This window comes from Panthera uncia, assembly GCF_023721935.1.
Source record: "Panthera uncia isolate 11264 chromosome B2 unlocalized genomic scaffold, Puncia_PCG_1.0 HiC_scaffold_24, whole genome shotgun sequence".
In the NCBI taxonomy this organism is placed as follows: domain Eukaryota; kingdom Metazoa; phylum Chordata; class Mammalia; order Carnivora; family Felidae; genus Panthera; species Panthera uncia.
Window position 1 is genome coordinate 1,252,787 of NW_026057580.1, and position 26,543 is coordinate 1,279,329.

General features: G+C 53.1%; 1 protein-coding gene across 3 annotated transcripts in view; it reads left to right on the top strand.

Moving 5' to 3' along the window:
* Window positions 1-26,543, top strand: part of TFEB (transcription factor EB) — a 55,243-nt gene that overhangs the window by 17,762 nt on the left and 10,938 nt on the right. The window contains exon 1 of one of the 3 annotated variants that reach the window (XM_049653291.1): window positions 1,465-13,914. The exons of the other annotated variants lie outside the window; for them this stretch is intronic. The gene's annotated coding sequence lies outside the window, so the exon portion shown is untranslated. Of the gene's footprint in view, window positions 1-1,464; window positions 13,915-26,543 lie in introns of those variants that run through there. 3 annotated transcript variants of the gene reach the window in all.

A 26,543-nucleotide genomic window follows, 5' to 3' on the forward strand; every position in this document is an offset into this window, starting at 1 on the left:
CCGATGAGAGCTCATTACAATGTTATTGACAAGGATATTTGGTTATTGCTGAGACATAAATCTTATGATAATAGCTAGAATTAGACTATATTAGGACATATCAGATTTCTAGGAATTTTATACAATTTCTGGAACACCTAAAACATATTCCTATACAAATACAACATAAAGAAAGCTTAATTTTATTTGAGAATGCTTCCCACGTGATTTAACATAACAAGTAGGTCTAATTAGTTTAAAATTCCCTCCCACCACCTCTTAGGTTTTGTTGTAATTGTTTTTGTTTGTTTAAAAAAAAGAGAGAGAGAGAAAGAATGAATCTTTCAGATGTTCCAGAGACCCTCTGGAAAGTCCCAAAGTCAGTTTGAAGTCAAAAAGACTTTATTTAGAATTTGATCTGGGGAGTTTGTCAAAAATATTAAAAGACTTGCATGCTTGCCAGAAGGATCATAGATCATCATCAAACAATACTTACTTATCTAGTTAACCAAAGTGACAATAAAAGATTTAAAAGGCAAATACAGAAGATTCTATAGTTGTGTGCAAAACTTGGCTCTTTTAATATTGAGAAGACTTAGTTTTCTTAAGTAATCAAAGGTCTGATAGTAAAGACAAACTTAAAAGGTTAAAAAAAAAAAAGACCTTTTATAATCTGTTATCAGGAGCAGACCAAAAGTCAAAGAAAACTTTGTCCTTTTAATAGTCTTAGTTTTATAATAGGCAAGCTATTGATATTAAAGTTTATTTAAAAAATTTTAAAACAATTTATTTACCTTTGAGAGAGAGTGAGAGAGACAACAGTACAAACTGGGGAGGGTCAGAGAGAGACGGAGACAGAATCTGAAGCGGGCTCCAGGCTCTGAGCTGTCAGCACAGAGCCTGACGAGGGGCTCGAACCCACAAACTGCAAGATCATGACCTGAGCCGAAGTCGGACGCTTAACCAACTGAGCCACCCCAGGTGCCCCAAAGCTTATTTTTAAAAACTCTTGTCATATCAGTTTGATTTTAGCCAGCTTGGTCACACAAGGTAAAATTTTCTCTCACTCTCTCTCTCTTTAACTTTTTATATGCATTCAGTTTGTTCATTTTCTTCTATCCCATTGTGAAAAAACTTAGCTCTACTTTAGGATAAAGTCACTTTTAGTTCCTTCAACAAAAATGTATCTTCATACCTCATGCCTTTTCTAACCAAAATAGCCACACCCTACTCTTTTTTGCATATAGTTATTTCCCTTACTATTTCTAGTAGTTTTTAATTACATATATTAAGATTTTTAACCCTTAAAAATTATAACTTCTAGTGAAAACTAATAAGTAAAAAATGATGAACTGTATGTTACACCAGCATTCTAAATAGCAAATAGCTATTAGTAAAATAGTAGTAAATAAATACTAAATATATAGTAAAATATATAATAAATAGCAAATAGCTATTAGTAAAATAGTAGTAAATAAATAGTAAATATATAATAAATATATAGTAAAATAGCAAATGTATAAATATATTTTATAATTTCTAGAAACATGTGCCTTTTTAGTAGTACAAATCTTTTAATGTCGCCAAGACATGCTTATTAACAGACCCAAACATCTTTAGTTCCTCCATAATAGGAAGATAAAATTAGGTAAACTAATGTTCCATAATTAATGTTTAATATTTTATCTCATTTGGAAATGATCTTGATATTCAATGAATTTCTATTATTTAACTTAGCAAAAGTAAGGGTGGAAGTTATCAAAAGATTTGGGAAACTATTTTTAAGTAGGCATAATATAAACCACAATTCTTGTTGAAAAATCTACCTAAACACTTTTATCTCCTTCATCTATCGAAATTACTTGTTTCAAACATTACGTTCAGATTACCCACAAAAACTTCATGAGACGTTAGACAAACTTAGACATCATCCCAAGCTATTTTTCTTGCTGACAAATTTTGTGACAGGGAAAACACAAACGTATTTGACCAGTAAACCCTGGTAGAATAAAAGTTGTATGTTTGCATCATATTTAATGCTAATAACTCTGAAGACATGTCTATTTTCACTAAACTGACAAGATTTAACAAGCTTTTATTTCCCAAAGATTATCCCAGATCAATGTGAACTTAACACTTAAGATTTTTCATTAGCCCAATTTTCAAATCGTTTCATCCTTCTGATGAATGACTTCTCCCTAAAGTTTGCGTTTCAAAGAATGGCTCTTAGGTGCTAGAGAAGATGGGAATAGAAATTCTATATAACGAAGGCACAGAAAAAGTATCTAAGGCAGGGTGCCTGGGCGGCTCAGTCAGTTAAGCATCTGACTCTTGATTTCAGCTCAGGTCATGATCTCACAGTCGTGAGATCGAGCCCCCATGTTGGCTCCACGCTGACTGCTGACCGTGGTGTTCTCTGCTTAGGACTCTCTCTCCCCCTGCCCCTCCCCTGCTTGCGCGTGCTTTCTCTCTCTCTCAAAATAAATCAATAAACATTAAAAATAAAAGTATCTAAGTCTTTTCCAAGGAGTTTTGGGGTATATTTGCCTCTTATCAGAGGTCTAGAGTAATTCCTATTTAAAATTTTCCTGCTTTTTCTTAAGTGCAGGATAATTCTGTTTCCAATGTCCTGGTCTTTTACAATATCATGAGCATTTTGAGATGAAGAAGTGAGGTTTGGGGATTGGTAAAGACAGGTGGGATTTGAAGTGTGTCCAGAGCCACATTTCTGGCTTTGTAGAGATTTGCAAGATGTTTCCAATTCCCCAAGGACTGGACTGCAGCCTGAATATCAAGGGACTGATCTGCCCATCCACCTAAATTTGCTGCTTTATATCGGGGTGATTTCCAACTGAGATGGAAAAATTTCTACTTCTAGAGATTCAGGGTTTAAAACAGTGTGTCTAAAAGTCTACCTGAAGCATTTAACGATGGCCCAAAAGTTTATCTAAGGCATTTAACAAAGGCCTTCTTGGACCAATTCACCTTAGGAGGGAAAGCCTCTATTATTGTTCTCATTATTGAACATTGGCCTCCAGCTGATTCATTTCCTGATCATTTGTAGGAGGGCCTGGAAGAAATTCTGGTCATCTGTTTTCTCTGTGAAGGGGGGAGGGGTGCTTTTCCCCAGGAGGCCATCTGGCTTGTCTGATAACTATGGTGTAATCATGGCTGGGAAGATCGTTCCATAGCAGCCAGTTGAGGTCCCTGTGAGGGGGGTTGTGAATGACCACTAATCCTTCAAACTCTTCTTTAAATTTGGTAGGATCTTCTCCAAGTAGAGACAAAACGGGCTTTGTAATTTCACGCTGTTAAAGAAGTCCTTAAGGCTAGCCACCATATTCCTTTGTATCTTCTTTTTAATTTGCTCTATCCATAGGTACCAATAAGACCATTATTTAGAATGAGAGCTCTCTAATTTTTTTTTAACATAGAAGTTTGTCCAATTCAAAGAATCCATTGTCATTGACGAGGAGGATCTTATATTAATCTTAATAGTGACTCAAACCAATAAGCCCTTTCATAGCTTTACATAGACATTAGAGGTGTTCCTAAAGAGGGTGCAAAAGTTGCAGCCCTTGCAAGATCCAGAAAGTTCATTCCCAGAGTTACTCTAAGAAAACAAAGACCTCTGTTGTCATAGGTGGTAATAATGATGTAGTGAAAATGGAGTCTCTGGGAACGTTAGATGTCTCTAGTAACAGACCTGCTGATTTGTGACACCAGGTAGGTGCTACTGTTATGAGACTTTTCCAGCACTATTAAGACAATGCAGGTTGAGATGACTGAGGCCTTTAATGGATTGGGACCCCCTTGTGATTCCCCCGAGAGTTGGTATCGTCAGACAAAGAGAGTGCTGCTTGTGGTTCCTCATGTCTTGGAACCCCAGTCTGTTCAACAGGCCATTAAATGTATGACGGGCCATGCATGTCCCTGCTGGTTTCTACCAGAAAGAATATTCTCCTTGGTCACAAAGCCAAGCTCTTAGGACGTAGAATAAGACGAAAGGAAAGGAGACCCATGGTTCTCCTCCTTATGACAAATGACACAAAAGACAGAGACAAAAGAAAACAATGACAATCTCTGGTTGAAAGAGGATCAATAGAAAACAAAAGTATTTACGACACACTTTTACCAGAGTCCCTATACCTAAGGAACTAGTTTACACAAATATTTAGAAATGGAAAGGACTGGATCACTTTTGCTTTCTCCAGACCCAGCCAGCAGAGATCTAAGAGACTGACATGGTAAGAAAATTTACCTTCTGCTGGCTCCTGCTCAAGGTCCCAGAGTCTCTCAGCTGCTTCCGGAGTGAGCACTGTCCAGCCGGTGAAGAGCCCCATGCTGGACAGCAAAACTGTAGGGGAAGAAACTTTCTTCTTCTACCCTTCTAGGTTCTTTGGCTGGTCTAATAATTAAATTGAAATAAGATAGATTAACAAGAAGAAAAACAAATTTCATTTTGTATGTACCATAGCCCCCCAAAATATGAGGCTCAAAGAAGTGACCAAAGCAGGCAGCTTTTATGCAGTTTAGATAAAGGAACAAATTGTGAAGAGTGAACAGAACAAAGGGGTTTGGGCTAAGGGTAGCTAATTAGTAAAGAAGTAACAAGATTTGTTTATACAGCCTTTTTGGCCCCAAATTCCCTGTTTCTAGAGATAAGGATGTCTCTCCACCCTCTGGTACAGGGAGGGTACCTTTCACCGGGGAGATTTATTTCCTGCTCTCAGGGACACGAAGGAGAGTCAGAGGGCCCTTCTTGTACCTGTTTGTTTTTTTTTTTTTAACTTTATTTTTTTTATTACTTTAAAAAAAATTTTATTTATTCTTGAGAGACAGAGTATGAGCAGGGGAGGGTCAGAGAGAGAGAGACACAGAATTTGAAGCAGGCTCCAGGCTCTGAGCTGTCAGCACAGAGCCTGACGCGGGGCTCAAACTCACCAACCGCGAGATCATGACCTGAGCCGAAGTCCGATGCTCAAATGACTGAGCCACCCAGGAGCCCCTTCTACCTGTTGTTTCTTAAGTACCTGTAATTCAAAATAATCAATATGCCAAGTGACATGTTTTGCTTTCTCTCTCTTGCCCCTCTTAACAGGATTGTTGAGGAAGAGTTGGGATCAAAAGCCTGAGTGGGTCCTGAGGAGGACTTCATAGAACAGAGGTGCTAAACTCCCTGAACCTCCCCCCACCCCCCGCCCTCCAGAGCTGCCAGGAATTTTTCAGGGCTTGCAGCTAACTTCAAAGTCCTGATGCATTTTGTTTGGGCCTGCTCCAAGCTTTCATGTTTCCTGCTGGCCTTGATAGGCGTTTGAATTGGTGGCCCCAAATCTACTCCAGGGGACCCCAATCCTACTCCAGGATTTCCCCAGATGTGTTCTATGGAAGGATTTGGTGGTCAAGCAGGGATGGGAGAGTGGGAATCAAAAAAAGCAAAATGGTTTTCTTTGCTGGAGGACTTGTCAGAGCCTTTGATATGCTGATATTCATTGTGTACCTCTAACACGGGGTCTCAACATCCTGCAGGATAGCTCAAAGGGCTGGTGTTCAAACCTCCATTTTCCAGATGGAGAAACTGAGACCTGGAGTGAGGCCCAGGAAATGATTTCCCAAGATCATGCAGTTATCTCTAGTAAAGCTGGGACTAGATCCCAGGGCTCCTGAGTTTCATGGCCAGTGCTCTGCCCATGACATCCCCTCCTTCCTGTGTTCTTCTCAGAGAAATGTTGTATGTAGTGCTGCTCCCTTCCTGAAGGCCCCTCGCCTTTTTCTGGCCCCTCCCCTCTGGCTGCCAGCGCATTAGAGGGTGTCCTATTCCCTCTGGGCATCCATTGATGCTATGCCCAGCACACACGCTCCAGGGAGTTACCTGCCCGGCTAATGGATGGCAATAAGGCTGCATCCTAGCTGTGGGGCCCAAGTTAATTGGGTTTCCTGGGTCCCAGTCTCCTCAACTGTATCATGAAACTTCATCACCTGGTTTATCACCTGGAGTTGTTGAGAGGTTCAGCTCTGACACCATATGTGATTGTGCTCTATTCATGTTCAACTCATGTACGGATACCCATGAGTCTAACTATTCCTATCATTTCTGGGGTACAATGAGGGAAGAACAACGGGAAATCCGAGCAAGGCCCTGGGCCATGGGATCTGGCATGTTGGGACTCCTCGATTCTGACTCAGCCCCCACACTGGATATCTGCCCTTTACTGTGCCACTGTCCTCTCTGGTCTCAGCTCCCCAGTCACCTATGAGGTGGGCCAGTCTGGCTGACTCTGGGACCCATTTTGCAGTGAGACATGAGGGGAGGGAGCTAGGGGCACGGTTTCCTAGTTTTCTGTGGGGAAGTTGGTGTTCAAGTTGGGGAGAGAAGGTCAAAGCATCTTGGGGCACCAACACAGGTCTGCCTTGAGTGGGGTAGTCTTCCCCAGCCCTCCTCACCCCTTTGATAACCCCCAGCCTTCGCCCAGGGTGGCTGGCCACCGGGCCTGTAGGGTAGGAGGGCGTGTGAGTGCCCCCATGTCCCCGTCAACTCAGCAGTTGGGAGTTTAAGTCCCCTAGGCCCTCTGTGGACTGTGGTGGGCTCCAAAGGAGAGGCCGGGAGGTGGGCCAGGCTGGGTTGGGAGGTAGGAGGAGTGTCCTCTCCCCCCCGCCCCCCAACGCTGTTTGCCTGAGTTATTCTTAGCGCTGACTCATTATAGAGTCTATTTTTAGCCTTGTTTCTAAGTGTTGCCAACATCTGGTGCAGCCAGTACCGAAGGGGGTAGGGATGGCAGGGGCGACCCCTTTGGGCATTGCCGGGGACTGGAGCCATTGGCAGGAGGGCCAGGACAGAGCCCTCTATGTCCCACACCTGTCACGACTTGAGGCCAGGCACACAGTAGGTGTCCTATTTGTGCTTGTGCATTGATTGCTCTCCCACTGTCTCATCCTTCCAGGTCCAGCCCCTGTGGGGGGCAGGGAATGAGTGTTACCTGCCCCCCAGCAGGAGCTGATGGTACTTACCAGGTAGGCTTTCCCGTGTCCACCGCTCAGAAGTTCCAGCTGGCTTCTGACGCCCGCAGAGAGGGACCTCAGAGGAGGGAGGCAAGCCCCAAGCCAGGGCCCCTGTGACAGCCACCACCAGAGGAGACGCCGGCAGATGTTAGAGGGGAGTAGTGTGGCTCAGTGGTTATGGGTATACAGCTGGACTGCCTGGCGCCCAGGCCTGGCTTTGCTACTTCCTAGCTGCGTGACCTTGGGCAAGTCGTCATCCTCTCTGTACCTCAGTTTCCTCATCTGTGGGACAAGGATGGGAGTACAGTGTTTTGAAGACTAACAGAATAACGTGTGAAGTGCTATATAATAAGGAGGTGGTGGCCTTCTTACCACTTTCGTTGTTGTTATTACTAATGAGAAGCTCTGTGTGTGCCCCCTCTGTATGTTGGAGTGAGTTGGGTAGGAGGCTTCTCAGCTTTTCTCTGCGTGAAGTGAAGCTAGGGGTGGGGCCCGGAGAGAGTGGTTATAACCTCGGCATCGTGATGGCGATCCCTGCAGGGCTGCAGCAAGGGATAGAGAGCATACAGGTGGGTTGGGATGTGGGCTTTCCCCTTCATGGGTTGAATGAGTCACTTAACTTTTGTGGCCATCCATTTCCTTACCTACAAGACAGATATGATCACAGGCCATAGAATTCTTGCTGGGCACACGGTGGGAACTGAATCCGTGAAATTTTGTGGGGGGCGGGGCGCATTGCAGGGTCCTTTTCCCGTAAGGGGGATGGGGTGCCATTGCCTTGGGAGTCAGGGAGGAGAGCTTGGCCTGGAGGCTCGAAGAAGGGGGCTGTGATCCTAGCTCTCCCTCAGCTGTGTGATCTGCACACATTTCTTGCTTCCCCTGGGCTTCTGTAACACAAAGAGGTCAGAGAAAGCTGGTCTTGAGACTTCCTCAGAGCCTCGGGGAGTGATCTGGGGACTGTTTGAGCGCGTGGGGGAGGCCCCCAGTTGGAGGCCAGGTGGTCTGGCCACCCCCCTCAGCCCCACAGAGCTGCTTTATTCTCATGCTTTACATACATATCGAGGTTCTAGGTAAAGTTTATCTGAAAACAGGGCTCTCCTGCTAGAAATAGCCCAGGAAATCTCTGGTGGGTGACTTCCCAGGCCTCTTGTCATCTGATGGGCATTGGCTCTTGGAGGTGACCCATGCAGGGGGAGGTGGTAGGGCTGAGATGGGGCAGAGGGGCCCCTGCCACAGCACTGGCACATAGCAGGTACTCAAGAAATATTTGAAATGAATGAATGGAGTGGCCCCGGGGCAGTATCCCAGAGGAGCAGTACCTCTGATTTGGTGGCAGATCTTCTCCTACCCTTTCCTCTGTCCCCCGCTTTGGCCAGCCTTAGGCTCCCTCAGCTCTGGGGTCCAGGTTCAGCCTTCCTCACTCGGAGTCCCAGTTTGTCCCTTGATAAAACGAGGGCGATAGGCTCAGCCTCAGAAGGTCCCTTCTGGCTCTCAGCCTCGGTTGTCAGGGCAGGTCACACGCATCCACACACGCATCCACACACACGCACGCCCGCACACAGCTCCGTGACGTGGGCCTGGCTGGAGGGTGGGGGGCTCCTCTTCCCCTCCCCAGGAAGGAGCCCCCTCAAGTTCTCCTGAAGGTTGGGGTGCTGCAGGTCTCTGGATGGGGCCCCCAGGAGATGATGTGCTGGAACTGGGGCTCGGCCTGTGGGTGTGAGAGGAAGGGTGGGCATCTGACTGTGTCCTCTGGGCTGCAGCTGCCACCGTGACCTTTGTGTGTGACCTTCTGGGAGTGTGGGCGGCTGCCCACAGAGCACATATTTGTGTTGTTCTGCCTGGGTGTGAGGGGGTGGTGTGAACGGTGGCAGTGAGGGAGCAAGGGCAGTTATCTCCTGTTGCCGGGAGCCGCCAGGGCTCTGAGAAGAATGGAAAGTGATTTCATGCAAAGGAGCCCTTCCGTCTCTGCCTTTTGGCCACAATCTGAGGTATGGGGTGGCCTGGCTTCCTTCCTTTCCCCCACCTGCCTGCCAGAGGCCCCTGTTCCCCCTCCTCCTGCCTCAGGGATAAGGGACTGCCTTGGTCTGCAGTCTGACACCCCTCTCAGGGGGTTTTCGGGAGTTGGTCCATACCCGCAGCTATAGGAGTCAGTGTGGGGACCAGGAGGGCATCTAGGCCTCGATTCCTGGCACTACGTAATCCCCTAAGCCGGAGGAAGTAGCCTGCAGAGGCCCAGGCCGGGATGCTGTGGTCATTACCCCGTTACCAGCCCAGTGGTTTTCCAGCTTGAGAAGACCTGCCAGGGAGGGGAGGGGAGAGGCCCCACCTGCCCACCGGCTCTGCCATCCCAGCTGCAGCCCTGCTGGTGACTCATGCCCCTGGGGAGTGAGCCCGGCTTCTCTCCCCTGGGGCACCCGGGGCCTTGGTGCTGAGCCCAGGGCCCCAGCAAGCTGGTGGCGGGGATGTGGGGCGGTGTGGTGTTGGGATTGAGGCCCCCTGTCTGGGGAGAGGTCGCAGCAGATTTTTCTTGCACCTTCTCCTGGCCCCTCAGACTACCTTCCCTTTGCCCACAGGGGAGGTCACAGCCCCCAGATACATAATGGGTCCCAGATGCCTCCTGAGTGAGCAGCCCAGTGGGGCAGCTGGATCCAGGAGTCCCTGTTCCCCAGTGCCCGGCACTGTGCATGACCCCATTCCACTGCCTGGGCTCACTGAGGGCGTGGGTGGTGCCTGCCTTCCTACGCAGCCCCCAGCGGGGCTGTGCCGCCTGGGAGGGATGGGGAGGCCCTCTCCAGGGAAATGAATTCCTGGCCTGACCCCAGATGCCGGCCTGCCCAGCTCTGCTCCAGGGTAATGCTGGGTGTACACACAGCCCCATTGTATGCCTGGGCTCTGTGCCCGCCATGGGCCTGGCACCAGCTCTATCAATAGCAGTGGCTCCTCAGTTCCTCGGCACCCCCTGCCAGGGCCCGAGCCACTGGGCCCCTGGTGGGGAGGAAAGGAGGCCTAGTGATCGGGGTGGTGGGTGTGTCCTGAGTGGAGGGGCCGGGACCATTCGGCCCCTTGAGGAGCCAAATGAATACATTTGCTTTTCTCACCAAGTGTGAGGTACAGGAGCAGGGAGCGTTATCCCCCATTCATATGAGGAGACCGTGGCATTGAGGGGCAAGGTGACTTCCCCAAGGTCACACAGCTACCAAGCGGTGGAGCTCAGGGCTGAGCCCGGGCGGCCTCGGGGCCAGAGTTGGAACTTGCTTCCGGCTCGGGGTTTAAGAAAAGGCAGGCCTGCCTTCTTCTTTTCACAGCCCAACTTTGGGGACTGTGGCAGGCCGCTTCTGGAAAGTGTATGTTCCCAGGGTGGAAGGGGGCCCAGGAGCAGTACGGTCTGGAACCCCATGTGCTTGGGAGAAGCGTGGTAGTTAATTTTCAAGGATGATGTAGGTAGCTGAGTGGGCAGAGCAGGTCTCCAGATCTAGAAGACAGCTCTGTGCCTCAGTTTCCCTGCTCCACCTGCATCGTGTATCTCCTGTGCTTCTTGGGAGGGCCCAGGAATGTAGAGGTGAGACGTGGCGAGGGCTGGGGCCTGGAGCCTCACACTCTTTTCCTCTGCTCCACAGACTGGTGGGGAAGGCCCCCTTCCCCAATCTAGATGCCCCTGGAGGCGGGCTGCCAAGGCGTCCAGCCGCTTCTATTCTGAGAGTCCGTCCTGAGCTGCCCCATCTCCTCAGGTTTCCCAGCCTGAAGGGACCTCTGAGGCTGTGGGCAGCTTGCAGAGGGGCAGCCTGGCTCTGGGCTGCGAGGGGGGTCCCGCTTCTGCCCATGTCCCTCAGGGCAAGATGGACGGTGCCCAGATACCACTCTTATGGGGTCTGTCCCATTTCTCACTCTCTGGAGCTCTACTTCTACCCCACGAGCCCCGACCCCTGGGGCTGGGCAGAGCTGAAGCTCCTCCCTTCCCTTGGCCCACCCTCCTTGTCCCCTGTCGTCCTGGGCATGCGGCCTGGTCCCCTCCTTCAGTGCCACCTCAGCCCTCTTAAAAATGGACAGGGCATTCTGCAGTGACCACAAGATTGTGTAACGCCATGGCTGGGCCGTGGGGACAGGTGGGGAAGAGAGAAACTGGAAGCTCCCTTTTCCACTGCCCCCTCACCCCCTGCCCCGGAGCCTTGTCTCCCTCCCCACTCTGCTGGGGCTCAGCTTTCTCTGTTTATGCCGCTCCCACCAACCAGCCAATACAGCTCCATCCGAGGCCACAGGGGTGGACACGTCCAAGGGCTTCCAGAGATGAGCGATGTTTGGACATTCTGCAGAAGGAAGGGGGATGGGGCGGAGGAGAGGGAGCGAGGAGGCCTCCTCAGCTGAGCCCAGAGCTCGTGGTGGAAGGGCATCCTGGATGCCTCCAGGCCTGGTAGGGAGTTTGGACTCTGGAGGACAGCGGGGTGCGATTGGGGGTGATGGAGCAGGCGATGACTTTTCTTTGTTGGTCAGCCCATTTTGTGTCCACTCCCTTGTTCTCTCAGGGCTGTTTCCTTTCTCTGTTCCTCCAAAGACAATAAACCCTTCTCTCTGCTCTTCAGCCCCTTCTCTCTGATTCCTGCTCACCCCCTCCCACACGTCCCACACGTTCTTGGCGTCCTCTGCTCCACCGTCTTGGCCTGTTCCCCTGCCCTGCTTTGTCTGGCCTCCTCTCCCTCTCCCCAGCTCCCGACCCCCCCCCTTCCCTGGGGTAGGGCTTGGGTGGAGTTGAGCCTTTGAGGAATGGGATATGGGCCTGGCGGGACCACACAGGGTACTGGCGCGATGGAGAACGTCTCCGGAGGATGTTCCCTGTTCTGACATGGCTCTCTACACCCTTCAGAAAACGACTGGGTCCCACAGTGTGGCTCGTCAGGAGGATCTTACTTGTAATTTGTCAACCTGATACACGGAGATACAGATTTCTCTAGCCGATAAATCAGAGAGTGGTGGGCCTTCGTTTTCTTGTTGTTAAGTTTGGCAGAGAGGATATGGACCCAGATGGGAATCAGACTGCAGACAACTATTGTTTCCTCCCCTGCATCCATCTACCTATACACGTACACACGCATCCGTTATATCCCCATGCACCTTGTCCATGCTCTCATGCATGCATAGCCGCCCGTTCATCAGATATTTACTGAGCACCTGTGTTAGGTGTTTTACATTTAATCCTTACAGAAATTCTCCAAGACGGGCATTCTCAGCATTTTGCACATGAGGACGCCAAGGCCCCGTGAAGTGAAGTGAGTTGCTGAACGCTGCACAGACAGTAAGGGACACATCTGGAACGTTCAGCTCTCCGTGCCTGGAAAGACAAGCTCTTAGTGTGGTATCAAAGCGCCCCCCCCCCCTCCCCGGGCATCCCCAGTGCATAGTTCTTAGCATGGAACATCACAGCTGTGCTATCGAATGAATGGGCCTGCCGAGGTTCTGGAATGCTGGAGTTCTCTAGCTCCATCTTTGGTCCATCCCAGGGTTGGGGGGCAATGCGGGGCCCCGAGCCCTCTTGGCATTTGCCACCAGTAACCACGTGTTGGCACGACCACCCCTGGAATGGATGCTTCTTTGTCATAGAATGTGCCAGACGCTGGTGCATCCTTGTTTCTTCGCTCCATCTTGCCAACTCTGCTTCCGAGGGAGGTCTTACCCCTAACAGGCGGGAAAGTTCTAGGTGCACGGTTGGCCACTGCACCCAGTCTCCCCCAGTGGCTGGGCTCTTAGGCTGGCCCTTTTACTGGCCTTTCTTTCTAAGCTTTCGAGTTAGCTGCTCCGTTACAGGTCCTAACCTCCTCCTCAGGGCCCACTGGCTGAGACAAGGATGTGGGTACAGGTAGTTTACTTGGGAGGTGACCCCAGGAAGAGCCCGCAGTGGGGTAGAATAGGTGGGGTTGGATAGACAGGGAAGGGAAGGAAGCCAAGAAAATGTGTGTTTGGGAGCAGGTGACTGCTGTGACATCTGAGGCTCGGGCTCACTGGGGGCCCCTGTAGAACCCCAGGACGAAGTGGGGTGAGGGAATGGGTGTCTCTTCACTAGCCCTGCAAGGTCTCTGGCTAAGAGCTGCTGGGGGAAGACGGGATGCTGGCTCTGACATGGAAGCGGGTGCCAGCAGCTGGCAGGGGGTGTGGCCGGAGCCCTGATGGCCTCAGCAGCACCCACCGAACCCAGGCCTGGGAGTCCCTTGGAGTATGCCTCTTGTTGAGCCCTGTGTCCCCAGCGCCCTTCTCTCCAGGCCCACGAAGCTGCCACTCTCAGCTGCCCCGGGCAGACCCTGCCCCCTGGAGCCAGTCGCCAGGGCCACCTTCGTTGTGTTCAACAGATACTTAAGGAGCTCCTACTGTGTGGCAGAGGAAGCTGTTAGGATCCCTCCAGGCACTCACAGCAGAGGAAAGGGACCCAGCACACACGAGGTCCTTCCCGTAGGTCAGACACCGGCAGCCATTTCCAGGCCCCGTCCGAGGCAAGTGCACTTCTCTGGGCTCCGTCCGCTCCCAGAGGGCGGGACGGATGTGCTGGGTGGCACGGAGCCTGGAGCCACCTTTGAGTCCCCTCCCAGCCCCAGCATCCTGAGACTGTGATTGTAGTGGTTTCTCTGACTTCCTTTTCCTTTCTCTCAATGCCCCTGCCTCTTCCCCTCCTGGGGCCACTGGCCCCATGGCTGCCACGTGGTTGTCTTCTGGTGCCCTCCCTCTGTGTCTCTATGAGGAACAGGATGCAATTTGCGGGGCAATGGGAGGGGGGGCATTTTATTCAAGGGCATCCTTCTGTGTCCCTGGTGAGGGCTCTGCCCGGCGCCTGCTTCCTGGAGAGGGGCCTCCTCCCTGCTGACTCCTGCTCCCACCGTGCAGATTCGCACAGCAGTCCGAAGCCTTATGGGGCTGAGGGCATGGGAAGAGTTAAGAGAGGGAAGTGGTGCGTAGGTAAGGCTTGGGGGTGGTGGAGGGGGGAGGGCAGGAGGCGAGCATGGGGCAGGTGCTGGGCCCGGTGGGGCGCCGGGCGGCAGGTGGGCCTGCCAGAGCCTCGGCTCCTTGACCTCTCTCTCCAGCCGCCACCCTCCGCCTTTCCGTCCAGGTTTGGTCGGGGCGCAGGTGTCAGGGTGGGCCGCAGGAGTTCGTCCGCCTGTGATGGCCAACCTCACGACCTTTGACATTCTCTCCTCGTCTGCCATGCACCTGCCCCGCTTGCAGAGAAAGGTGGCTGCGCTCTTGGGGCTGGTGCACTGGTGTGAGGGCCGGGAGGACAGATGCCGTTGGCGTGGGCCCCAGAGGTGGACTTTATGATGAGGCTTTCGATGGGTGGCTCGGGTTGGAGCTTAAGCGACTTTGGTCCAGGGCAGAGGTATGAGGCGTCTCACCTCCCCAGGAGGGAAGCTGGGGAGGCACAGGACGCGGTGGTTGGGAGATCACGAAAGGGGGAGAGAGGAGGGATGTGCCCCTCCCCCATCCCGACATGCACAAAATCCAGGGCACTTGGTTCCTCTCTCTCTGCCCCGCTGACGGCAGGGTGCTTCTTGCATTTGAGGACAGAAACAAAAGTTAGGCAAGCTGCTGTGCGAATCTGGAGAGTGAGACTGGGGTGTCCCTCCCATACCTGCGTGTGTGGCAGGGACGGGGCAGGGGCACGAAGCTTACTCCTCCGTAGGTAGTCACGGTGGAGTCGCCACTGAGGACATTTCACTTGTGGGGGGCGAGGCTGGCTGGCAGGGCATCTTCCAGTTGGAGGAGGGGTGGAGGGGCCAACTGGAGTGTCCCCGGGCAGGACAGAGGTGAAGCTGAGTTTGGGGTCTGGGGCGGCTGCCAGCACCGGGGAGGCCCTGGGGTGGGCAAGGGGTGGGACAGGACCCAGGCGAGGGAACCCCTGGTTTTGTGCCCCACTCATGTCCCCAGAAGCCCAGCCTGGGGCACGGGCAGGGGAGGAGGGCCAGCGGGGTAGGTGCCTGTAGTGAGCCGAGGAAGGTCTGTGGCTGTCCCGCGGCCTCTGTCTGCGCCACCGGCCGCCCTGTCCTGCCTCCACCGGGTGTGAGTCAGACCGAAAGCAGAAGCTGCCAGACATTGCACAGGGTGAAGCGAGGCAGAACCAGCCGTGCTATTTTGGAAGCTGGTTAATTCCCCTCCTGTCCCCCACCTCGCTTCTCTCAGGGCTTCCGCCCCCTCCTGGTCACTAGCACTTTGCCTCCCTCGAGGGGACAGTTGGGTTGGGACTTGACTTCCCCTGGCATGTGGGGTGGGGGTGCTTAATGTCCCTTCCCTTGCTGGACCCCCTTCCCGGCCAAGAGGTGCTGGCTTCTAGGAAGCCAGCCTTCTGGTATTGGGGGACAGAGTGCCCCCTCCTGGCTGGAGCTCAGCGCCCTTGATCAGGACACCCTGGCGAGATGATGGTCTGTCCGCACGCACCCTCCCCCGCCCATCTTTCACCACCCTCAAGCCAACTGTCTGTTGCCTCTCCCTCTCTGGAGCTGTGAGCTACAAGGCCTTCAGGGGACAGCTTCTCCCAGCAGGGACTCTTAGAGTGTTGGGAGGGATTTCCGGACCCAGAGTGGAGATATTTTGGGGCCAAGGGCCTTTCCAGAACCCATGACATCACATGCCCTGCAGCAGCCCCAACTCATCCCCCTAATCTATGGGTCTTTCTTGGGCATCCTAGGCCTGCTTGAGGTTCTGGCCCCACGTTTTAGGCTTTCTTTGGAGCCCGCATGAGCCTGGGGGCCCCTGGCAGTCCAGTCTGCGGTGGCGAAAGAGGTCAGTAGGGTGTGTGTTTCTGAACTGAACGTGGAGGTGTAGAGGTGAGAGCCATCACCCATCTGTGGGCAGGGTGGACAGGGGTCCCGCCCCCACCTGAAGCTGTGTGGCGGGACAGAGGGTGGGCTTTGCGGTTGCCCTATGAGAGTGTGTGCGTCAGAGATGGGCATGGCCTCCCCTGTGTGTTGCTGCCTCTGGGGGGGACCCTGAGGTCTGAGCTTCACCCAGCAACCTGGGGTGGTAGATTTCATGCTTGGGCAGGGGGTGGGGGGTGGTCAGCAGGCACATTGCAGGTAACCAATTACTGCAGTTGACAGGATGTGGGTCCTGGTCAACCTTAAGAGAGCAGGACTCAAGCTTCTCGTTGCTCAGATGGATTTGGGGCTTAGGCAGGTGAGAGCAAGGCTAAGGCAGTAAGGTCTCCTAGGCCACCTGCAGGGGCTTCGGCACGCCCCCTGCCTTCTATACAACACACAGCAATGAGTTAAATGCACAGCCAGCCCGGAGCCCAGAGCCCTGTGATCCTGCCTCCACCTTGGCTCCTGGCCCCGAGAATCAGGGCTGTGCGCTCAGGGTCACCGTGGGGCTCAAGAGAGCCCTGCTGTCCCTGCAAGTATGTCTTCCCACCAGGGGCCTGCACCTCCTCACTGTCTCCACCCGTCACCCACTTTTATACTTGGAACCAGGTGACCAAGCCCCCAGGAGGCTGCAAATGACTTCCCCCATCAGATCTCCTAGAATGCTATGTGAAGAAGCAGATTCTGATTCAGTGAGTCCGGGCTGGCCTGAGAGAGCCTGCATTTCTAACCAGCTCCCAGGGGAGGTGATGCCTGGGGGTTCTGCTTTGAGTGGTGAGACCTAATAAGGCCCTGTCCCATCTAAACTCCAGCCAGATTGGCACTGCTCACCTAGCTGGGGAACTAACACACTCATGGGCCACCCCCTAGGTGCCAGGAGCATCACACACTTGAGCTCCTTGATCCCTCCTTCACCTCCTCTGAGGGAGGTGGCATTATCACCATCCGGTGTTACAGATGGGGAAACTGAGGCTCTGGGAGATTAAGTTCCTGTCCCGGGTCACACGGCTGGTGAGTGGCAAAGCCAGGCAGGGACTGAATGGGGGATAGTTCTGGAGGAACAAAAGCTGAGTGAGGCTGGCATCCTGTCTCACCTGCCTACTCCAGGGCCCCCCTCCACGAATGGGTTTGCCATCACCTGCCTCCTCAGGCCCTTCCCAGACAGACTCCTCAAACGGGCATCTAGCACACTGCCATGGTCCATGCACTCACGAGCCTGGGCCAGAGGCTGGGTGTGCAGACTTCTAGACCCGTACCAGCTGTGTGACCTCAGGCAGATGGTCAGCCTCTCTGTGCCTCAGTTGCTCTCTCTCTAAAATGGGGGCTATATTGCTACTTCCTCACAGGTGGGTGGGCTTGCTTTGAGGATTAAATCAGAAATATATTTCAACTCAGAACAGTGCCTGGTGCATAGGAAGCACTCAGTACAGATAATAATGAACTCCCGTTGCTTTGTACCTGGGAGACTAGAGGCCACCCTCTCTGTACATTCACGCCGTGGCCACACTCATAGGTGTTTTCCTTCCTTCTTTCCTTTCCTGTCCCCTCTGCCACTGTCTTACTGGACACTTCAGTGTCCTGGGCAAGGAGGGCAGGGGTTTGGAGTCGGATGGGAGGCGGGAGCCACTCCGTGTGCTGCCCGCACGCTGCCCCCTGCCTGCATCCTCTCCCACCCGGAGTCACAGAGCCTTCCTTGCCTGCGTTGAGGGCAGAGCGCTAGGGTGTGCGCGTGGGTGGGACTGCTGTCTCCTGAGCAGAAAGAAAAGCAGAGGCCGGACCCCCAAGGCTGCCACAGGCCTGGAGAGGGAGTTCGTGTGTGTGCGGCAGCAGTGGGAGTGAGAGTGAGGAGCGGTGCCTGGCTCTCCCGCTCCCGGCCCTGCAGGCTGGCTCCGTGGGCACTTGGCCTTGGCTGTGTCCACGCTGCCCGGAGCCTCAGGGTGCCTGGACAGAGCAGGAAGGGGCCTGCCAGGGATCCCGTCCTGCCCTCTCATGGTATCAGCCAGGGTCCAAGGCCCAGCGAGGGGCAGGACCTGCCTGAGCTCACAGCTGGGCCGTGGGACAGCCAAATGCAGGTCTTCTAATCCCACTGTGCCCTTGGGAAGCGTCGGACGCTTTGGTTCAGGGCTGAAGGAGCCCTTTTGGAAGAGACTCATTCCCAGGCGTCAAAACCGTCAGGTCTCATCTTCCTTGCTGAGGGCTGACCTAGCACCCAACAGAAGGTCAGCTGGTCTTCCTTCAACAGGGAGAGGGGGGTGGGCTGGCTAGCGTGGGCAGGGGAGGTCAGGGGCTTGGGACCCTTGGCGTCCCAATCTTGAGTCCGTGCCCTGGACTTTCGGCCCCCTTTGGATCTGGGGGGCCCCTCCTGCCCCTGCTGCAGTCCAGGCCAGACCTCTGTCCATGTAATCGTGTTTCTCTCCAGTCAGCTTGATATACTCTCCCCCTCCCCCCATTGCCCCCTCATGGCCCATGGTAACTGCCTCCGTGAGATCCAGATCTCTCACCTTAATCTCTTGAGCCCCTGGGAGTGGATCAGTCTTAGCTATTGAGAAAAGAGAGTTTTCTGCAGGCGGATGGGGTCTGGCCTGCATTTGGGGGCTTCTGGGAGGGGTGTGCAGGCCTCTCTGGGAACCCTTTGTAAGATTCACTGAGGGTAACTGCGGGCGGGGGCATGGGGCAGTGCTGGGAGTTTAGGGGGACAATAATCCACCTACGTGGACCTTCGCTATTGGCCCCTGGTTTCTTCCCCAGGAAAAAAACTGGTGATGGTCATGCACCTCAGAGAGACCCAGGCTTGCATGCCTACCTCACTGTGTTCTCTCTATGTGACCTCGGACAAGTCACTTAACCTTTCTGAGTCTTGGTTTTCTTATCTGCCAGAGATGCTATTTGTCCTGTGAGATGTTTGTGAGGGACAAATAATCTGATGTGGGTCACATGCTTAGCTCAGTGCCCGGTCCAGAGTAGGGACTCAGGAGTGTTTGCTGAGTGAGAGAACAGGTGATAATTGAGCATGCCTTGGGTCACTGGGCAAGCAGCATTCTGGGGCCCTGAGTCTCGTTCTGGGAATTCCGATGGGTGGGATGGGGTAGAGGTTCAGAAGAACGCTGACTTCTGGGGTGCACCTGTGTGGCTCACTCAGTTAAGCGTCTGACTTGGGCTCAGGTCATGGTCTTGAGGTTCACTGAGTTCTTTGCTAACAGCCTGAGCCTGATTCAGATCCTCTCTCTCCCTCTCTCTGTGCCCCTCCCCCACTTGTGTGCGCTCGGTCTCTCTTTCTCTTTCTCTCTCTCAAAAATAAATAAACATTTGGTGTGCATGTGTGTCTCAGTTGGTTAAGTGTCAGACTCTTGGTTTCGGCTTAGGTCATGATCTCGTGGTTTTGTGGGTTTGAGCCCTACGTCGGGCTCTGCACTGAACAGCACGGAGCCTGCTTGGGATTCTCTCTTCCCCTCTCTCTCTGTGCCCCTCCCCCACCTGCGCTGTCTCTGTCTCTCTCAAAATAAATACACTTAAAATAAACAAAAAAAAAAGGAAAAAAAAAAAAGAAAGCTGATTTCTCTGGAAGCTTCTTTGTACCTGCGGAGACTGGTAGGTGGCCAGGAAACAATTGGAGAACAAAGCAGTGTAGCCACAGGCAGGATGCTCAAGTGGACCAAGTGTCTGCCAGACGAGATGGGGACAGGGGAGACAGGGAAAGAGAGGAGAGAGACAGCTGCTCACTGAGGGGGCGGGGTGAGGGATATGACCATGTGTGTGTGCATGTGTGTGTGTGTGTGTGTGTGTGTGTGTGTGAGAGAGAGAGAGAGAGAAAGAGAGAGAGAGAGAGAGAGAGAGACAGGCAGACAGAGGGTCTGCATGTGTGGCTGGGCTGTATCTGTGCATAACACAAGGGCAGACTAGGACCTTTCTAGTTTCTTCTCTCCATGCTTCCCAGTTACACGTCCCTCAGTGGCAGTCTTCCTGGGGCAGGCTTCATGCCAGGGTCCAGCTGGTGCCTTTGGGACAAGATTGGCGCCTCTCTGGTCTGGGATCGCCTTTGAAGGCTCTCCATTTGCTGCACAACTGCCGTGCCTTGCCCCGGGCCAACAGGCGGGCCAGCCAGGAGGCACCAGTTCCCACCCTTTCCTGTGGGATGTGCGCTGGGACGTGGGGCTGATGGGCCCGAGCTGCAGGCACGGGCGGCCACTGAGCAGGCCAGGAGCTGTGGCTGCCCTTCATCTCCCCTCTCCTTCCTTTCCCTCCTCCCCGCCTCCTGCCCCTATTCAGAGATTTAAAAACAAGCCCCTATTCCCCCCTCCCCCCACCAGCCCTGCAGCCTCCTGCGGTGGGTTCCCTAGAGGCAGGCTCTCTGCATGCCAGAGTCAAGTACATCCTGGGTTTGAGTTTGACTGTGCCACCACTCAGGTGCTCCGTGCAGACCACCCTTTTGGAGCTTTAGTTTCCTCCACTGTTTGTTCCCCGTCTTTACTGATCACAAACAGAGGACTGGCCAGCCTGTGCCGAGGCTTGGCACTTGGCAGAGTGATTATGTTGCATGAGAGACAGGGAGAACCACATCCTACATAATAGTCTTTATGTCTGTCCAAGGCGGGGTGGGGGGTGGGGGGGTGGGGGGGGTGGGGGGGGGGGGGGGGGGGGGTGGGCACTCAAGCCAGGGGATGGAGGTGAGACCAGACGTTCCCTCTAGGGGAGGGTCCTGGAGGGAGCTTTCCCGGGTGATGACAACGTTCTCCATTTTGGTCTAGATGGTGATTACACAGACATACACACTTGTAAAAATGCATCAAGCCTTACACTTTAAACCCGTGCATTTTGCTGGGATAAAGGACATCTCAATAAAGGGGAAAAGGCCAAAACCTTAAAATAAAAATGTTAAAAGCGTGGACCACCAACCTCATTCTTGCTCCTGGTACCAGATACCTTCTGATCAAACAGTGGACACTTACCCACGGTGAGTGTGGTTTCCATTTTCTCTTTTTCAGTACTGGAGGAAGCAGGAGGGCCCCACTTTGGCCTTTCATGACATGTAGAGAACCACTGGGCCAGATTCAGACAAACCACCTGAATTATGAAGTATCTCCAGTGTGCTGGGCACCGTGCTAAGTGCTCTATCCGCTCCTGGTCTCTTAAAACCTGGAATTAGGATCATTATTACCCACCTGTCTCTCCCATAGCACTGCGGTGAATTATGTGATATACAAGCTTTGGAAAAGAAAATCTTATAAAAGCTGGCCCAAGGCCTTCCCGCCCTAGTCCCATAGGGGTCTTGATATGTTGTGTGTGTGTGTGTGTGTGTGTGTCCCTTTTCTCAAAAGAAACTTAAGAGGAGCAGTAAGAGAAGACAGTTCAGGGATGCCCTAGACAGGCATGGACAAAGGGACAGTGAACAGTGACAAAGTGGTGACATCTCTCCCCTGCCCCTGTCTCCTCTGCCCTTGCCAGAGGTTTCTATACCCAGCATCCCAACTTAGATCCCAACTGTTCTGGGAGAGGTGGCTCCAGCTGGTAAGCCCCACTTGATTGATGGGAAGACTGAGGCTAGGCTGAGACACCGAGTCAGGCCCGAGGCGGAGACTCACATCCACGCCTTCTGATGCCAAGTTCTCACAGCATCTTGCGGGCAGGACTGCCGGCTCCTGGGAATCTTATGACATCCGCCCACCCCTAGTTCTCTTTGAGTCCAGGCCAGTTGATGACCCCCAGGCCCTGCAGGGACCCGTGACCCCCTTGGTAATTTCCAATGGCCACGGCCCAAGGCACAGGGATTGTGGTGCACATCCTCATTCATCAGGCCTTCCTTTGCCACTGCCTCTGCCAGAGGGAGCTCAGAGAAGACAAAACAAACCTGGGGCCTGGAATCTTCCCCTCTCTTCCCTTCCCAAGGCTGAAAGGTTACGCAAGAGGTCACGGGGTCCTTCCCCCTGCCTCCGGGAGCCTCAGCACCTGCTCAGGAGGCCTTCCTTTAGTGGTTGGTTTGATTTCCCTCCAACTCCATGGGGCAGCTCCCGCACAACTGCTGGTTTGTAACAGCCTGGATCAGAAGAAAGCTTCTTCCGACCACAGAGGCACAGAAAGTAATAAATGGCTTAAACAGGCATCCCGGCCTTTGGGCTCCCATTCTTTGTTGTTTCAGCCACCAGACATGTGTTTTTCTGGGAATACAGGAAATTATCTCTGCCCTTTGAGGAAGGGCAGAGTTTTCTCTGCTCGTGTTTGGGGATTCCAGACCATTCCATCGTCCCGGACACCCTATAGCCCCTGGGCTGGGCAAAAGAGATCAGCTAGTGAAACCCTTTGATTGTAGGGGACTTCTTCAGTGGGAATCCCTAAAATAAAATGTGGCAACTCCTACCCCCAAGTCCAGGACAGAGGGGCCTAACTTAAAACCCCAGGGTCCAGCCTCCCCACTCATTAGCTCTGTGACCTTTGGCAAGTAACACAACCTCTCTGTGTCTGTTTCCTCATCTGTAAAGTGGGGAGGGGTGGGGGGTGGGAGAATACTGGTACTCAGGTCATGAAGTAATTGTGATAATGAAATGAAAGGTGCTTCGAACGCACATCGTCTATAGTAAGTACACCATAGGCGTATTTCTAATTATTAGTGTAAAATACTTTTTCCTGATTAGAAACACATATGTGTTCATTATAGAAAAAGAATAACATTCCAGAAAGTAAAAAGAAAATCACTCATGACTGCATCATCAAAAGAAGTCCATGATACTCATATATTTCCTCCCCAGAGGTTTTTCTACGCATATTTGTACATGGTGATGATCAGATTTTTAAAAAATGTTTATTTATTTTGAGACAGAGAGAGAGAGAGAGTAAGCAGGGGAGGGGCAGAGAGAGGGGGGACAGAGGATCTGAAGCAGGGTCTGTGCTGACAGCAGGGAGCCTGACGTGGGGCTTGAACTTGTGAACTGTGAGATCATGACCTGAGCTGAAGTCAGGCGCTCAACTGACTGAGCCACCCAGGCGCCCCCGGATCAAATTTTATATACAACTTTGCATCCTACTTTTTGTCACCTGACATATCCCCATGTTACTCACTGTAAACAAAACAATCCACCAGGAAGAATACCACGGAATTTATTTGACCATCTGGTATCCTGACACAGGAGATGTGTCTTGCCTGCATTTGAACTTCATAGACATTGAAGGTGCCGTGCGCATCTTTGTGGCTCCTTTTGTTTAACATTGTCTGCAAGAGGCGTCCGTGCCGTGTGTAGCAAGAGTGGGCTCACTGTCATTCCCAAGTAGCATTCCAGTGGTGATGTACCGCAGCTCCCTTCTCCATTTCCCTGCTGATGGACGTCTGGGGTTTTCCGGTAGTGCTGCTGAGAACGTTCTAGCGTGTGTCCTCCGGTGAACACATGGATGCTTTTCTGTTGGGCATTCGCTTCGGAATGACGTTGCTGAGTCATGGGGTGTATGCTTTCTGCTTCCTGCTCCAAGCTTTATTTTTATTTATCATTTAATGTTTTTTTATTTATTTTTGAGAGAGAGAGTGTGAGCAGGGGAGGGGCAGAGAGAGAGAGAGGGACAAAGGATCCGGAGCGGGCTCTGGGCTGACAGCAGTGAGTCCGACGTGAGGCTCGAACTCACAAACCGTGAGATCATGACCAGAGCCGAAGTCAGATGCTCAGCCGACCGAGCCCCCCGGGGGCCCCTTCCTGTTCCAAGGTTTCAAGGATTGCCTGGAAGGCAGAAAAATCCCCAGGGAAGGTCAGGCCCCACAATTAACGGAGGGGTCCCGGCTCAGCGACGAGCAATCTGAGGGGTGCTGCGTGATCACGCTCACTCTGAAGGCGCACGTCTGGGGCTGTAATGGGAAGTGAGCTGGACTCCGGGTCCTGGCCCTTCAGCTCCAACTGGCATGTGACTTCTGACCCACTGGTGGCCACTTGGCGTCCTCACCCAGGGTCCTCGGCTGGCCTAACAACCATCGCATTGAGGAGGGCAGGGCTCAGGCCAGGCTCTGGGTGGCACCGAGGGAACTGTACCTTTGCATGTGACTGGAAGCAGGTCGGGCTCCTCACAAACGCTGGAAGCTGCCTGCTTTCTTTGCCCCTTGTAGTAAAAGAATCACACAAGTAGCACACAGCCACACTGTAAGACTTAAGCGCTTCAAAAGTAAGAATGAGAGTGGGGCACCTGGGTGGCTCAGTTGGTTAAGCGTCTGACTTCGGCTCAGGTCATGATCAAACGGTTCGTGGGTTCGAGCCCCGCATCGGGCTCTATGCTGACAGCCTGGAGCCTTCTTCTGATTCTGTATCTCCCTCTCTCTGCCCCTCCCCTGCTCACGCTGTCTCTCTCTGTCTCTCAAAAATAAATAAATGTAAAAACAACAAAAAAAGTAAGAATGAGAGACTAGAAAAAAAATCCCTGTTTACTACTCCCTACCCCAAAGGTGACTGCTCTGAACATTTGCGGGGGGGGGGGGTGTTGGGGGAGCCCAGAATAGAAGTTCAAGAGTGGTTGTGAACCAGGCAGCCTGGGTTGTGTCCATCGTGCTGCTTAACAGCTGTGTAACCTTGGGCAAGTGATTTCACCTCTCTGTGCCTCGGTTTCCTCCCTGGAAGCTGGGGGGCAATGATAGTAGGTACCTCATAGGGTTGTTGTGAAGAATGGATGAGTTGACCTGCGAAAGCACATAGACCATTCCTGACCCAGGGCAGGCATTCAAGAAACCTTCTGATCCTTCTCGAATCTGTTTTGTATGTTTACCTACGTCCTGTCTAAACGGGCTCAGGCTGTGCATTTAATTCTGAGGTTTCCTTTTTCAATTCAATGCTCTATCTTTGAGATCTTTTTTTTTTTAAGTTTGTTTATTTATTTATTCATTGAGAGTGAGAGAGAGAGCATGAGCTGGGGAGGGACAGAGAGAGAGAGAGAGAGGGGGAGAGAGAAAATCCCAAGCAGGCTCCACACTGTCAGCGCAGAGCCTGATGTGGGGCTCTGTCTCATGACCTGAGCTGAAACCAAGAGTCTGACACTCAACCCACTGAACCACCCAGGCGCCCCTGAGATCTTCTTTCTATCTGAGGCTCTCCTGTGCTGGGATCCTCTGTCTCCTTGCCTATCCCTCATGATTTTTCCCTGTCTCTGCCCTCTCCCGTCCCCTTTCCCTCAGGAAAGGTTCTGAACCTGTTCATACTAAGGTGTAAATGGCTGATGAGGGAGGCCCCCACATAGGCTTACATGAAACCAGCCCTGCCCTGACCAGAGACATGCACGGCCTTTGAGGGGGAGCCCAGTGCCTGTCCGTTATCGGACGCCTAAGGGCATGCTAGGGAGTTCCACGCACCCACGGTGTCTCCCTGAATCCTCACAATAACCCAAGTGGCAGGTGCCCTTATGGGCTTCATTTGGCTGAGGAGAAAACCAAGGCACAGAGAGGTTAAGTGGCTTTCCCAGTCACCCAGCCAGTATGGGCACAGTGGGTGGATGGAGGTTGCTTCAGCCGCATCTGTTGTACGGGGAAGCTCATTTTGGTCACACTAAGCTGGAACCCAGACTCAGCTTAGGGCAGGGGTAGTTACGTGGGAGGTTCTGGGTGAACAGCGGGAGGGGGGTGGTGGGGAAAGCCCGTGGGTTCTGAGGGCGCAGAGAGGGGAGGCTCTCATTGTCTTGGCTAAAACTTCAGTCCCTGCCACATTTTCTATAGGACTGGGGAGAGGCAGGAGTTCTCTGGGGCATTAGACCCCCCTGGTCCCCTCAGGAGGAGGGTGTTACTCGGGGGTGGGGGCAGGGGAGAAGATTCTTCAGGGAAGCACGTAGCCCTGGTGTCTGCAGACAGCAGGCACTCCAGGCCCCTGGTGTTACCGAATGCATGAATGGTGGACCCCTTCCCAGGCCTGGTGGATCTGGAGGTCAAGTGGTGGGGAGGGTTCGGGGGTCATTTTTGGTTCTCCTGTGTCCCTACTCCCGGTTCTTCCCGGCCAGACCGGGCACCAGCGCGGGGTGGGGGTTGCTTATGAATGGCTTTGAGAGTGAGCAGGTGTGCTTGAGGGCTGGGCAGGGAGTGGTTAGCATGCCCAGGGGCTATATGGGCCACCTCTGTCTGCCCTCAGATCCCCTCAAGTCCCTCCCTTAGCCCTGTCCCCGTCCCACCCAGGCCAGGCTCAGAGTCAGAGTGACCCAGGCAGGGTCAGGGGAGGAGGCTGGGACACAGAAGGAGGAAGCAGCCCTGTGACTGGGGTGACGGCTTTGACAACGGGGGTGGGGGAAGGGGAAGGCTCACTCTGCCGGTCTTCGAGCCACCCTCTGTCAGAGGACAGTGGACAGGCTAAGGCTACAAGCACCTTTCACCGCCCAGATGCCTCGCGGGTCACCATTCTCTGACATCCCCCTCCCAGGAGGCTCTTCCTGCCTCCATTTCACAAATGAGCAGACTGAGGCTGGCGCAGCCAGTGAGAGGCCGAGCCGGACTTACCCCAGGTTCTCCTGTAGCAGAGCCAGCTCTGGCCCAGCCTGGGACGGGCACCCAGCCCTTTGTCGGAGCAACAAGGGGCTCGTTCTCCCCCAGTCCTCCCCGTGCCGGCTGGCACTGCCAGGCCCCGTGCCGCTCCCCCCGCCCCCCAGCAGGGACCAACTGAAGTCGGATTGTTCCCGAGGGGCAGGCTCCCCAGTGCTGCGTGGGTGAGCATGCAGGGGTGCAGGGCGTGCAGCTGCAGGCAGCGGGCCGGGCTGGGGTCAGAGCCCGGGAGGTCTGCAGGGCTGCAGTGCGGGGGG